At 42.2% G+C, this 11785-nt stretch overlaps 2 pseudogenes; both read right to left on the reverse strand.

The window, feature by feature from the left end:
- Positions 1–9758, reverse strand: part of LOC143672003 (eukaryotic translation initiation factor 3 subunit H pseudogene) — a 29192-nt pseudogene extending 19434 nt beyond the window's left edge.
- A 1224-nt stretch (positions 9759–10982) lies between these two features.
- Positions 10983–11580, reverse strand: LOC143670631 (small ribosomal subunit protein eS7 pseudogene; annotated as a pseudogene).
- Positions 11581–11785: the final 205 nt, after the last annotated feature.

Genomic DNA, 11785 nt, shown 5'->3' on the forward strand with positions numbered 1-11785 from the left:
TCTGTTTCTTTTTGGATTTCAGATGTTCCATCATCCAGTTCACTAATCCTAACCTCTGTCTCTTGAAATCTACCATTGTAGGTTTCCATTGTTTTTTTCATCTCTTCTACAGTGTCTTTCATTCCCATAAGTTCTGTGATTTGTTTTTTCAGACTTTCCATTTCTTCTTTTTGTTCATTCCTTGCCTTCTTCATGTTCTCCCTGAATTCATTGATTTGGTTTTTGATGAGGTTTTCCATTTCTGTTCATATATTCTGAATTAGTTGTTTCAGCTCCTGTATCTCATTTGAGCTATTGGTTTGTTCCTTTGATTGGGCCATATCTTCAATTTTCCCGGTGTGATTTGTTATTTTTTGCTGGTGTCTAGACATTTAATTACCTTAATTAGTTTATTCTGGAGATTGCTTTCACTTATCTTACTTAGGGTTTTCTTGCTAGATGAGTTTGTTGTCTATATGTTCTTTGACCTTCAGTTCAGCTTTTTCTGGGCCTCTAGCTTAAGTTTTTTTTAACGGAGAGTAATTTTTCAGTTCTTGTTTTCTTGTTTCTTGTCCTGCTTGTAAGGTGCTTTTTCCCTCCCCACCCTTAGGATGGTCTATATATGTATTACAGACTCCAGCCAGGTTTTCTTGGACTAAACTGGCCTCCTATCAGGGGGAAGGACTCTCCTGCATCAGTTTTCCCTGAGGGTGAGACCCAGCAGGTTGAAAGACTTTCCTTTGAAGTCTCTGGGCTCTGTTTTTCCTATCCTGCCCAGTATGTGGCACTTGTATGTCTGTGCGTCTTACCAGCAAAAGATGTTGTGGCTCCTTTAACTTTGGAAGGCTCTCCCTGCTGGGGGCATGGTGGAGACAGAGGAGAGGTTGTAGGCTGGTTTTAATGGCTTCCAATTGCCAAGCCCTGGGTCTTAATTCCTTGAGAGAGGGATTCCACCTACATTGGGCTTCAACCCTTCCCTGGGGAAGGCACACGTGGGAGATAGCCCTGAAAACAGTCTGTTTCTGCCTATTCCTGGGGCAGTTGCAGCCCGAGTAGTCCCACCACTGAATCCCGAGGCAGCCAAGCCTCCATAGAAACAGCCACAAAAACATGTTTTGTCCCCTTTCCTCTTTTTCGATTAGCCCAATAAGTGACCTCCTGCCTTGACCAGTTTCACCTGAGCTGGGGTCCTATTTTTAATAGTCAGAATTTGTTTATTAATGCAACAATTGGTGTTTGGTTGGACTCAGTCCCTGCTACTGTTGGAGTCTCTTTCCTTTCCCTCAGGGAAGCTGCCGGTTGGGGAGGGGCACCTGGCACCCACTGCCATGGCTTGGGGAACTCACAGTTCTGGAGACTCGCAGCCAGTCCAGCTGGTCCAGACTGGGGTATGCTGTGTGTCCAGTCACTACCGTGACTACGGGAGCTGTTCTGTACCATTTCTGGTTATTTAGTAGTTGTTCTGGAGGATGAACTAAAACACGCACATTGCTATGCTGCCATCTTGGCCCTTCCCCAGTGTTGGTCCCACTCCTTTTCAATCAATTCCATCACTTTAATGGCAGACACCATGCAAAATTGAGATTTCAGTTTACATTGTAAAGTTGCTACTCTAACAATAAAATTCTGAGTCTGATTTTCAGAGATCTGAAGTCTATGGCTACAGGAAAAAAGATTACCCTTCAGGATACTCATAGAAATGTATACATCTGTCAGATGGTGCTTAAACTTCTCATTTGAAGCCTTAAGCCCATCCCTTTCACTCCTTAATGTAGCCAGCGTATCTAACATTAGCCAACCAACATCTTTACAAAACTCTGTAAAGGTGTCAAAAACATGATCCCTCAGAGCCTGGTTTCGTACAAGCAAAGCATTTGGAGAATCAAATGGTGATGTTTTGACTATCTCTTTTGCTAACTCACTCCATGGATTGGGAGTGTCATTCTGATTATGAGAATCAGAGTTTTTATTGTCTTTGTGTCCTGTCAGAGTAGAAAACCATTTCTAAAAACCCATTTTTAAGATTTTGTTTCTTAAGAACCACTCCTGGTACCAAGATGTATTAGTTAGGGTTCTCTGGAGAAACAGAATGAACAGGGAACACTAGCAAATACAAAATTTATAAAAGTGTCTCACATGACTGCGGGAACACAGAGTCCAAAATCCACAGGGCTGGCTGTGAAGCCAATGATTCCAATGGAGGGTCTGAACGAACTGCACAGGAGGGGCTAACCAGACAAAACAGGAAGAGCCTCTCTCTTCTGAATCCTCCTTAAATGGTTTCCCGTGATTAGATTAAGCATCACTCATTGCAGAAGACACTCCCCTTTGGCTGATTGCAAATGGAATCAGCTGTGGGTGCAGCTGAAGTGATCATGACCTAATTCTATGAAATGTCCTCATTGCAACAGACAGGCCAGCATTTACCCAACCAGACAAATAGGTACCACAACTTGGCCAAGTTGACACATGAACCTGACCATGACAAGGCCTCATCAAACAGGGTCATAGAATTTTTGAAACCCTGTAGCAACCGAGTCCAGGTTAGTTGTCCAGAGAACCCCACTCTGGGTCAGTCCATTCAAAAGCAAAGATGGGTTGACTTACCGCAGCCAGGGTAAGCAAAAAGAAGGCATCCTTTAAGTCCAGAACAATGTAGACCTGCTGGCTAGGAGATAACAGGCTCAAGAGCATATATGGGTTAGGCACAGTGGAGTGAATGGTTTCAATTCTTTTGTTTACCTCTTGGAGATCTTGCACTGACTGGAAATCGTCGGTCCCGGGTTTTTTGGACCAGGAGAAGGGTGGTGTTCCAGGCCAAATGACATGGGACTAGAATACCTGCCTCCAGGACTCTTTTGATGTGGACTGAAATGCCTTTATTAGCCTTTACGCTTATTGGGTATTGTCTGACTCTGGGATGGCAGTGCTAGTCAGGTGGATAACAATGGGGGTCCAGTGGGCGGCTAATCCTGGTAGGTTAGTTTCTGCTCATATGCCTGGTATTGTTTCTTTAAATTCCCGCAAATATGGGCCTGGAGCCAGCAGCGTCACCTCTGCAGTAAGTAAATACTCTTCTGATAAGGGGCAAGTGAGGAGGATTGCCGAGGGGTTTGTATTGAAGGACAGCTTGGCCAAATCGTTTTTGAAAGACATGGTGGCTTGTAATTTCTGGGGAAAGTCTCTCCCCAAAAGGGGGTTTGGACACTCTGGCATTACAAGAAATGAATGGGTGACAGTTCCTTCCCCAAGGTTAGTGATCCTAGTCTTAGTCTGTGGGTAAGACTTTATCTTTCCTGTTGCTCCCTGTATGGGGATTTTTTCCTTAGATATGGGCCCTTGTGCTTGATGGAGGACGGAGAAGATCACCCCAGTATCCATAACAAATTTTATAGGCTTGCTCCCAATTTCTAAGGTGACCATGGGCTCCCAGGGGCTCAACGGAATGGAGACCCAGCCCCCTCAATTCGTCTCTTCAACTAGAATGGGGGCTGGTTTCAGTTCTTTAAGTCCTCTTTAAGGGCATTAGTTTTTTCAATGTCCATTTTCTTTGCAGTTGGTACCTTGGTTGCACCTCGGCCCAACCTTTTTCCTTGGTTTCCCCTTCTTTTTTCAACGATTTTCCATTTTACCTTTTTGTTTTTCCTGTTCAATCATTGTGGATACTAAAATTTTGGCTATTTTTTTTTTTTGGACTTCATGGTCCCAGCGTCATCTCTGTTATTAAAAGTCTTTTGGGAAATCTCTACCAGTTTGGACAGCACTTTACCCTCAAATTCTTTTAATTTCTGTAAGTTTTTTCTTATATCTGGGGCCGACTGGGTGACAAATGTTATATTTACGGCTTACCTATTTTCGGACGCCTTTAGATCTATAGCGTGTACAAGCGGTACGCCTCTAGGAGGCGCTCAAGGAAAGTGGCTGGAGATTCGTCTGGCTTTTGTATGGTTTCACTTACCCGAGATAAGTTGGTCGGCTTCTTGGCCGCTGTTTGTATTTCCCTGAGCAGAGTCTGGTGATACCAATCGAGAGTCTCCTTACCTCTATCAGTGTTGAGTTCCCATCCGGGATGGGTGGAGGGGATCACAGCCTCTAATCAGGTTGATTCAGTAGTAGGTTGTCCATCAGGTCCAAGAATTAACTCCCTCATCTCTCTCCTGACTCAGTGCCACTCCTCAGAGGTGAAGAGGGCCTGGAGGAGCTGTTGGTAGTCATTCCAGGTGGGCTGGTGGGTAAAAAAGACAGTCTCCAAGAGGGAGATGAGCCCTTGGGGTTTTTCAGAGAAAGAGGGATTCTGGTTTTTCCACTTATACAGATCACTAGAGGAAAAGGGGACATAGACCATGAAAGGTGGGTGGTCATCCCCCAGGGCAGGGCCAACCTGCCTCAAGGGTAAAATTGGAGCTCAGAAGAATCCGGTGATTGTGCACCAGAAGAAGGGTGGTAAGCAGAGCCACTTCTGGTATGGGGGCCTGAAGGTCCCCTCTTGGTTATCAGAGGGGATGGTTACCACCTCTTGGCCATTTCTCCCCTCTGATCTTAGAGGGGGTGGAGGGTATGGGGAGGGTCCATTGAGAGCAGATCCTCTGATGGTCCTGTCAATACTGGGATCCCATTAGCCCTTTCTTTTTGAGAGGTTTTTATTAAGAGAGCCATTTTGACTCTGGGGGGGTCTTTCTTTTGGGGACTCCAAGCAAGACCGCAACCACTTGGGTTTTTCTGTTAAAATTTTAATCTAAATTAGTATATAGGGGATTTGGTCAGGGTGGCCTGGATTACCAAAAATCATCCTTCGGACTTTATAAGCTATAGATAAGTCTGTGGTTCCCTTGGAAGGTCACCCAGAACCAAGTGTTGGCCACTCCTGTGAGAAGAATTTTTCCAAGTCAAAGGCGTGACAGGGGGTCCATAGTCTCCAACCTTCTGCTGAAATTCCTGAAGTTTGGCCAAAAACACTGAAGGGGAGTAGAGACAGATGAACTTGACTGACCCATGGGAATTATGACAAGAATGGCACAGAATGCAACGAGACCAACAGTTGAGAGGAGGGACAAAACAAATCAAAGAAAGCAAAGCATTATCCCTAACTAATTCCTAGCCCATAGTCCCAGGCAACGTCTTGCTTTGGGACTAGACCTCGGAAATAGTGCTGCATCCAGCCTTCTAGAGGTCCTCACTGGATCCAATAACAGACCTGTACTCACTGGTGAGGTTTCCATAAACAGATGACTGCACCAGATTTTGTATAATTTTAGAGGGTCCTGTAGAACCAGCACAGTCTCTGGTCCTTGCCTGGGGCAGAGGAACATCTCTCCGAGGCCTTCCCTTAGGCCGGACCTCAGTTCAGGGGGCGATCCCCAAGACCTCTGGTCACCAGATGTCTCACTAAGGATGATCTCGCTGGGTCCTCTAAATGTTGTGGGGCACACCGAAAAAGAGACCACAGAATTCAAAACTACAAGCTAATTGGAGGTCTTTATTAGCTGGCCGGCTACTACCTCAGAAATTTCCAAGAAGGAAGATTCAGAGAGCAGCCCCTGCCCCCCAAGGTTTTCAAGGTGGCTTATAAAGGCTAAAATCATGTTGTGGTTTGCAGTTGCTAGCAAACAAGCGTAATCATAGAAGCAGAAAAATGCCATTAGCTGTTGCCAAAACACACCCTGTTCCCTCAGTTTCCTAACATTGGTCATTATTTAACTCTTGGGGACATTCCGCCCCAATCTTGTGGGACTTTCCCTGCTCAGGCCTGATTGATTTCTCCTGGTCCTCCACAAGAATCCCAACACTGGGACTCTGACTCATGGACTAAAGGTTATTATGGTAAGAAAGGCCAAGTGGAAGCCACTAGAACTGCCCCTACTGAGCAAAATAGCAAATCAGAAGCAATACCAGATTCCCAGATTCCTGGAGGGATTGCAGAGATTATTGTCATTCTTAAGGAGTTGAAGGATGCAGGGGTGGTTATTCCCACCACATCCCTATTCAACTTTCCTATTTTGCCTGTGCAGAAAACAGATGGGTTTGGGAAGATGACAGTGGATTATCATAAGGTCAACCAGATGGTAACTCCAATTGCAGCTGCTCTTTCAGATGTAATATCCCTGCTCATGAACAAAATGGTCCTGGTGGTAGGGATGGTGGTTATACATGGGCTCAGCAACATAGACTTCAATTCACCAAGGCTGACCTGGCTATAGCCACTGCTCAGTACCCAATCTGCCAGCAGCAGAGACCCACACTCATCCCCTGATATAGCACCATACTCTGAGGTGATCAGCCGGGTACATGGTGGCAGGTTGATTACATTGTACAACTCCCTCATGGAAATGGAAGTGATTTGTTCTAACTGGAATAGACAAATATTCTGGGTATGGGTTTTCTTTCCCTGCACACAGTACTTCTGCCAAAACTACCATCTATGGACATAACAGAATGCCTTATCTATCATCATGGTATTCCACACAGCATTGCTTCTGATCAAGGAACCCACTTCACAGCAAATGAAGTATAGAAATGGGCACACGATCATGGAATTCTCTGGCCTACCATGTTCCCCATCATTCAGAGGCAGCTGGATTGATAGAATGGTGGAATGGCCCTTTGAAACCTCAATTATGATGCCAACTAGGTGGCAATACCTTGTAGGGCTGGGGTGATTTTCTCCAGGAAGCTGTGTATGCTCTGAATCAGCATCCACTGTATGGTGCTGTTTTTCCCATAGCCAGGATCCATAGGTCCAGGAAGAAAGGGGTGGAAATGGAAGTGATACCACTCACTATTACCCCTAGTGATCTACAAGGAAAATTTTTGCTTCCTATCCCTGCAAACTTGAGCTCTGTTGGCCTACAGATTTTAGTTCCAGATAGGGGAGTGCTTCCACAAGGAGAAACAACCATGATTCCATTGAACTGGAATCTAAGACTGCCACCTGGTCACTTTGGGTTACTCATGCCCCTGGATCAACAAGCCAAGAAGGGGATTACATTACTGGTTGGGGTGATTGATCCTGACTATCAGGGAGAAATAGGACTGCAACTACACAATGGAAGTAAAAAAGAGTTTTCCTGGAATGTAGGAGATCCTCTAGGGTGTTTTTTAGTACTATTATGCTCTGTGATTAAAATCAGTGGAAAACTGCAGGAACCCAATCCAGGCAAGACTACCAGTGGCTCTCAAACGTCAGGAATGAAGGTTTGGGTCACTCCATGTGCTGGTTTGAAAGGATATATGCCCCCTAAGAAAGTCATGTTTTACTATAAATCCCATTTCGTAAAAGTAGAATAATCCCTACTCAGTACTGTATATTTGAAACTGTAATGAGATCATCTCCCTAGTTGATGTGATTTAGTTAAGAATGGTTGTTAAACTGGATTAGGGGATGACATGTCTCCACCCATCTGAGTGGGTCTTGATTAGTTTCTGAAGTCCTATAAAAGAGGAAACATTTTGGAGAATGAGAGACTCAGAGAGAGCAGAGAATGCTGCAGCACCACGAAGCAGAGAGTCCACCAGCCAGCGACCTTTGGAGATGAAGAAGGAAAATGCCTCCCGGGGAGCTTCATGAAACAGGAAGCCAGGAGACAAAGCTAGCAGATGACATCGTATTCGGCATGTGCCCTTCCAGCCAAGAGAGAAGCCCTGACTGTGTTCGCCATGTGCCATCTCACTTGAGAGAGAGAGCCTGAACTTCATCGGCCTTCTTGAACCAAGGTATCTTTCCCTGGATGCCTTTGATTAGACATTTCTATAGACTTGTTTTAATTGGGACATTTTCTCGGCCTTAGAACTGTAAACTTGCAACTTATTAAATTCCCCTTGTTAAAAGCCATTCTGTTTCTGGTATATTGCATTCCAGCAGCAAGCAAACTAGAACACCCCACCAGGCAAAGAACCACAGCTTGGTGAAGTTGAAGAAGGTAATGATAAAGATGCACTATGACCACGTGATCAGTTACAGGAACAAGAACTATAATGCTCTTTTGTTCATGTTATAGTATTTAAGTTGTAAGATAGCAAATTTAAGAGTCAATATTACCCAAGGCCTTGTCCCCTATTCTGGGGAGCTTTAATACATTTCCAATTATACACAGGACAATTGAGTAGTGTCAGGTGAGGAAAAAATGTATCTGTTATTGCTTTATATTTAAAGATTAAGTGTGGTTTAAAGTGATGTGTATAGTTCACAATAGGTGAACCATCATGATCAGGTTCATGTGTCAACTTGACCAGTTGGTGGTGACCGGTTGTCTGGTCGGGCAAGCGCTGGCCTGTCTGTTGCTTTGAAGACATTTCATGGACATAAATTATGTTCACGTTGGATGCATCCAAGAATACACAGATAAAGGCAGTGTATTCTTCAATGAGTGATACTTAATCTAATCAGAGAAAGGTTTTTGAGGAGGATTCAGAGGAGACAGTCACTCTGCTTCAGACAGCGAGCGTTTCTTGTGGAGTTCATCCAGACCTTCATCAGAGTTGCCAAATTGTGGCCTACCCTGCAGACCCTGAACTCTACATTCCCATGGTTATGTAAGAAACTTTTATAAAAAAAATTTACATCTATGTATATCTCCTGCTGATTCTGTTTCTTTAGAGAACCCTAGCTAATACAGCTAGTGTTCTTCATGCATGTGGTATTTTTAACTATATCCTGGCTCATTTCATTCACTCTGTCCATGAGCAACTACAGATTATTCCCCAAGCGAATGCTGCTAGTGAAACTGAATAGTTTATATTTATCTGTTACAACTGACTTCTTAGGCTCCTACATTAGGACGTTGATCAGATATGAATTTTTAATTACAATTTGCACTTCTTCAAACATGTGCTCAAAGGTGATAGTTGAGTTTTTCAATGCTTCAGGAGAAAAATCCTTCTCTTTGCAAATTTTCATCAGTTTAGGAGTCAATCTGCATGCCTTCAGTGAGAGAGACACTTCGGCAGATTTATGAAATTGTAAATAAAACAACAGATTCTTCAATAGCATGCTGATAACTGAACTGAGAATCCAAGAAGGCCCATGTGATAAAGGAGCCATAGTGTGTGGACTGGTACCAAGTAGCCTATCCTGGAGAACAATCCATGTGCACTTGAGAAGATAATGTATCCTGCTCTTTTGGGGTGCAATGTACTCTATATGTCTGTTAGGCCTAGTTCCCGTTCTCTCTTTCCCTATTGATTTTCTGTCCAGATATTCTACTTATTGAAGAAAGTGGTGTATCCAAGTCACTGACAATTATGGTAGAGGTGTCTTATTTCTCCCTTTCATTTTTCCAGTGTTTGCCTGATGTAATTTTGGGCACTGTCGTTAAGTGCAAAAAGATTTATGATTTTTATTTCTTTTTCTTGGATTGACCCTTTTATTAATATATAGTGTCCATCTTTTTCTCTTTAACGTCTTTGTACTTAAAGTCTATTTTGTTGCATATTTTGACTTAAAGTGTAACTGTCCCAGTTCTAGTTTGGTTACTATTTGCATGTATTATTTTTTCCTATCCTTTTGCTTTCAACTTATTTGTATCTTTGAGTCTAAGATGAGACTCTTATTAACAACATAGTGTTGGATCATGCTTTTAAATCCATTCTGCCAATCCACATTGTTGTGTTTTTTTTTTTACATGGGCAGGCAGTGGGAATTGAACCCAGGTCTCCAGTATGGCAGGTGAGACCTCTGCCTGCTGAGTCACCATGGCCCACTCTTATCCACATCTTTTAGTTAGGGAGTTTAATCTGTTAGTATTTAATGTTATTTCTGTAAGGGAAGTACTTACTTCACCCATGTTTCCTTTGTTTCTTATATCTCTTACATCTTTTTGTCTTTCTTTTCCTTTATTTCAGTATCCTTTTCTGTATGGTTAATGCTTCATGATGTATCTGATTGATGACTTGTTCATTTCCACTTCGGTATTTTTTTGTATGCTGTATGGCGGGGATCACATTTCGTTGTTTTTCATGCAAGTACCCCATTATTGCAGCAACATTTGTTCAACTTTTGTTTGATTGGTCTTTTGTTTGTTTATTTATTTGTGCTTTGAGGGCAAGTCCTTGGGCCAGAAATTGAACCCAGGTCTCCTGCATGACTGGTGAGAATTCTACCACTGAACTACCTGTGCACCCCTCATTTCTGTATATAATTTAAAATACATTTTTCTTGTTGCTATGAAGTTTGTATTACATAACTTTAGTCTATAACCTATTAATTTGAATAGATACCAACTTAACTTGAATAGCATACATGTTCTGTACTACTATATGTTTCCATTTCCCCTCTTTATTTTTTTTGTCCCATCTTACCTGTTCATAATTTGCAATTCCTTTATTTGGAAATATAACTATATCTTATTCAATTGAATTGATACAATATTTCAGAATACAGTATTATTGGGTTTTGCATTTACCCATTTTGTTACCATTTCTGAAGGTCTTCTCTTCTTTACACAGCTACAGGCTGTTCTTTCTTATCTTCTCCTTTCAATATGTAGCACTCACTTTTGCAATTCTTGTAGGGCAGGTCTATTGTTTTTGTATACTCTCAGTTTCTATTTATCTGTGAATGTTTTAAGCTCCTCATTTTTGAAGGACTGTTGTGCTGGATAAAGAATTTCTGTTGGCAGTTTTCTCTTTCAGCACCTTAAAAATACATATTCTGCCTTCACACCTCTATGGTTTCTGATGAGAAACTGGTACTTTATTCCTATTGAAGAGCCATTGTATTTGATGAATTGCTTTTTATTCTGCTTTCAGAATTTTCTCTTTAACTTTGGCATTTGACATTCTTATTAGTATGTGTTTCAGAGTAGGTTGATTAGGATTTATTCTGTTTGGAATATGTTGTGTTTCTTGGACATGCATATTTATGTCTTTCATAAGAGTTAGATCTTCTCTGTCCTTCTCACTGTGTGTTTTCCATTGACCTGTCTTCTAGTTTGCTGATTTGTATCTTTCCTGTTCAAACCTGTTGTTTTATTGCTCTAGTGTGTTTTCTTTTGAAAATGATACTTTATTTAGTCATTTTGTCTTACAGCTGAAACTCTGGAAATTCAAAATTAACACCCTTGCCACTGAGCTTCTTATACACACCAGAAAAAGTTTCAACCTTGTGTTCTATATTATCCTGCTGTGTTTTGTTCAAATGAACCTTTATTAACCGGCTGCCATCCAGGTTTACACGGATTCTCTTGCCCATAATTTCACTTGGGAATGCCAAGTCTTTGAGGATTGTATCCTGCACAGCTGTCAGAGTACAGCTCTTGGGACACTTCTGTTTATTTTTTGCATGGCTTTTTTGAGTTGGCTTAGCCAAAATTCTCCTCTGAGCAATAAACACAACGTGTTTTCCACTGAACTTTTTCTCCAATTCACGTACTAGCTGGACTTGGATTTTCTGGAAAGACTTCAGTTGAGGAACAGGAACAAAGATTATAATAGCTTTCCAACCACCACCAACTTCGATTTCTTTGGCTGCTATTATATTCAGCTCCCTTAACCGAGCCTTTAGATCTGAGTTCATCTCCAGCTCAAGAAGAGCCTGAGAAACACCAGACTTGAATTCATCTGGCTTTCCGCCATTGGCTTCACAATCTTTGCGCTCAAACTGAACATGGCCTTTTTCTTGTTCAGCACTGGACTAGGAAGAGGCCAACACCTCACGAGAACTCATCAAATCTCGGTAGCAGTCTTGTGTGTTTTTCATCTTCATCATTGTGCTTTTTATTCCTATAATATCTATTATGTTTTTTAAAACTTTTGAATTCTTCTTTACACTCACACATTGTCTTAATATCCTTTAGCTGTACATCTATATTTA

The sequence above is a fragment of the Tamandua tetradactyla genome, chromosome X (genome assembly GCF_023851605.1).
Source record: "Tamandua tetradactyla isolate mTamTet1 chromosome X, mTamTet1.pri, whole genome shotgun sequence".
Taxonomy (NCBI): Eukaryota; Metazoa; Chordata; class Mammalia; order Pilosa; family Myrmecophagidae; genus Tamandua; species Tamandua tetradactyla.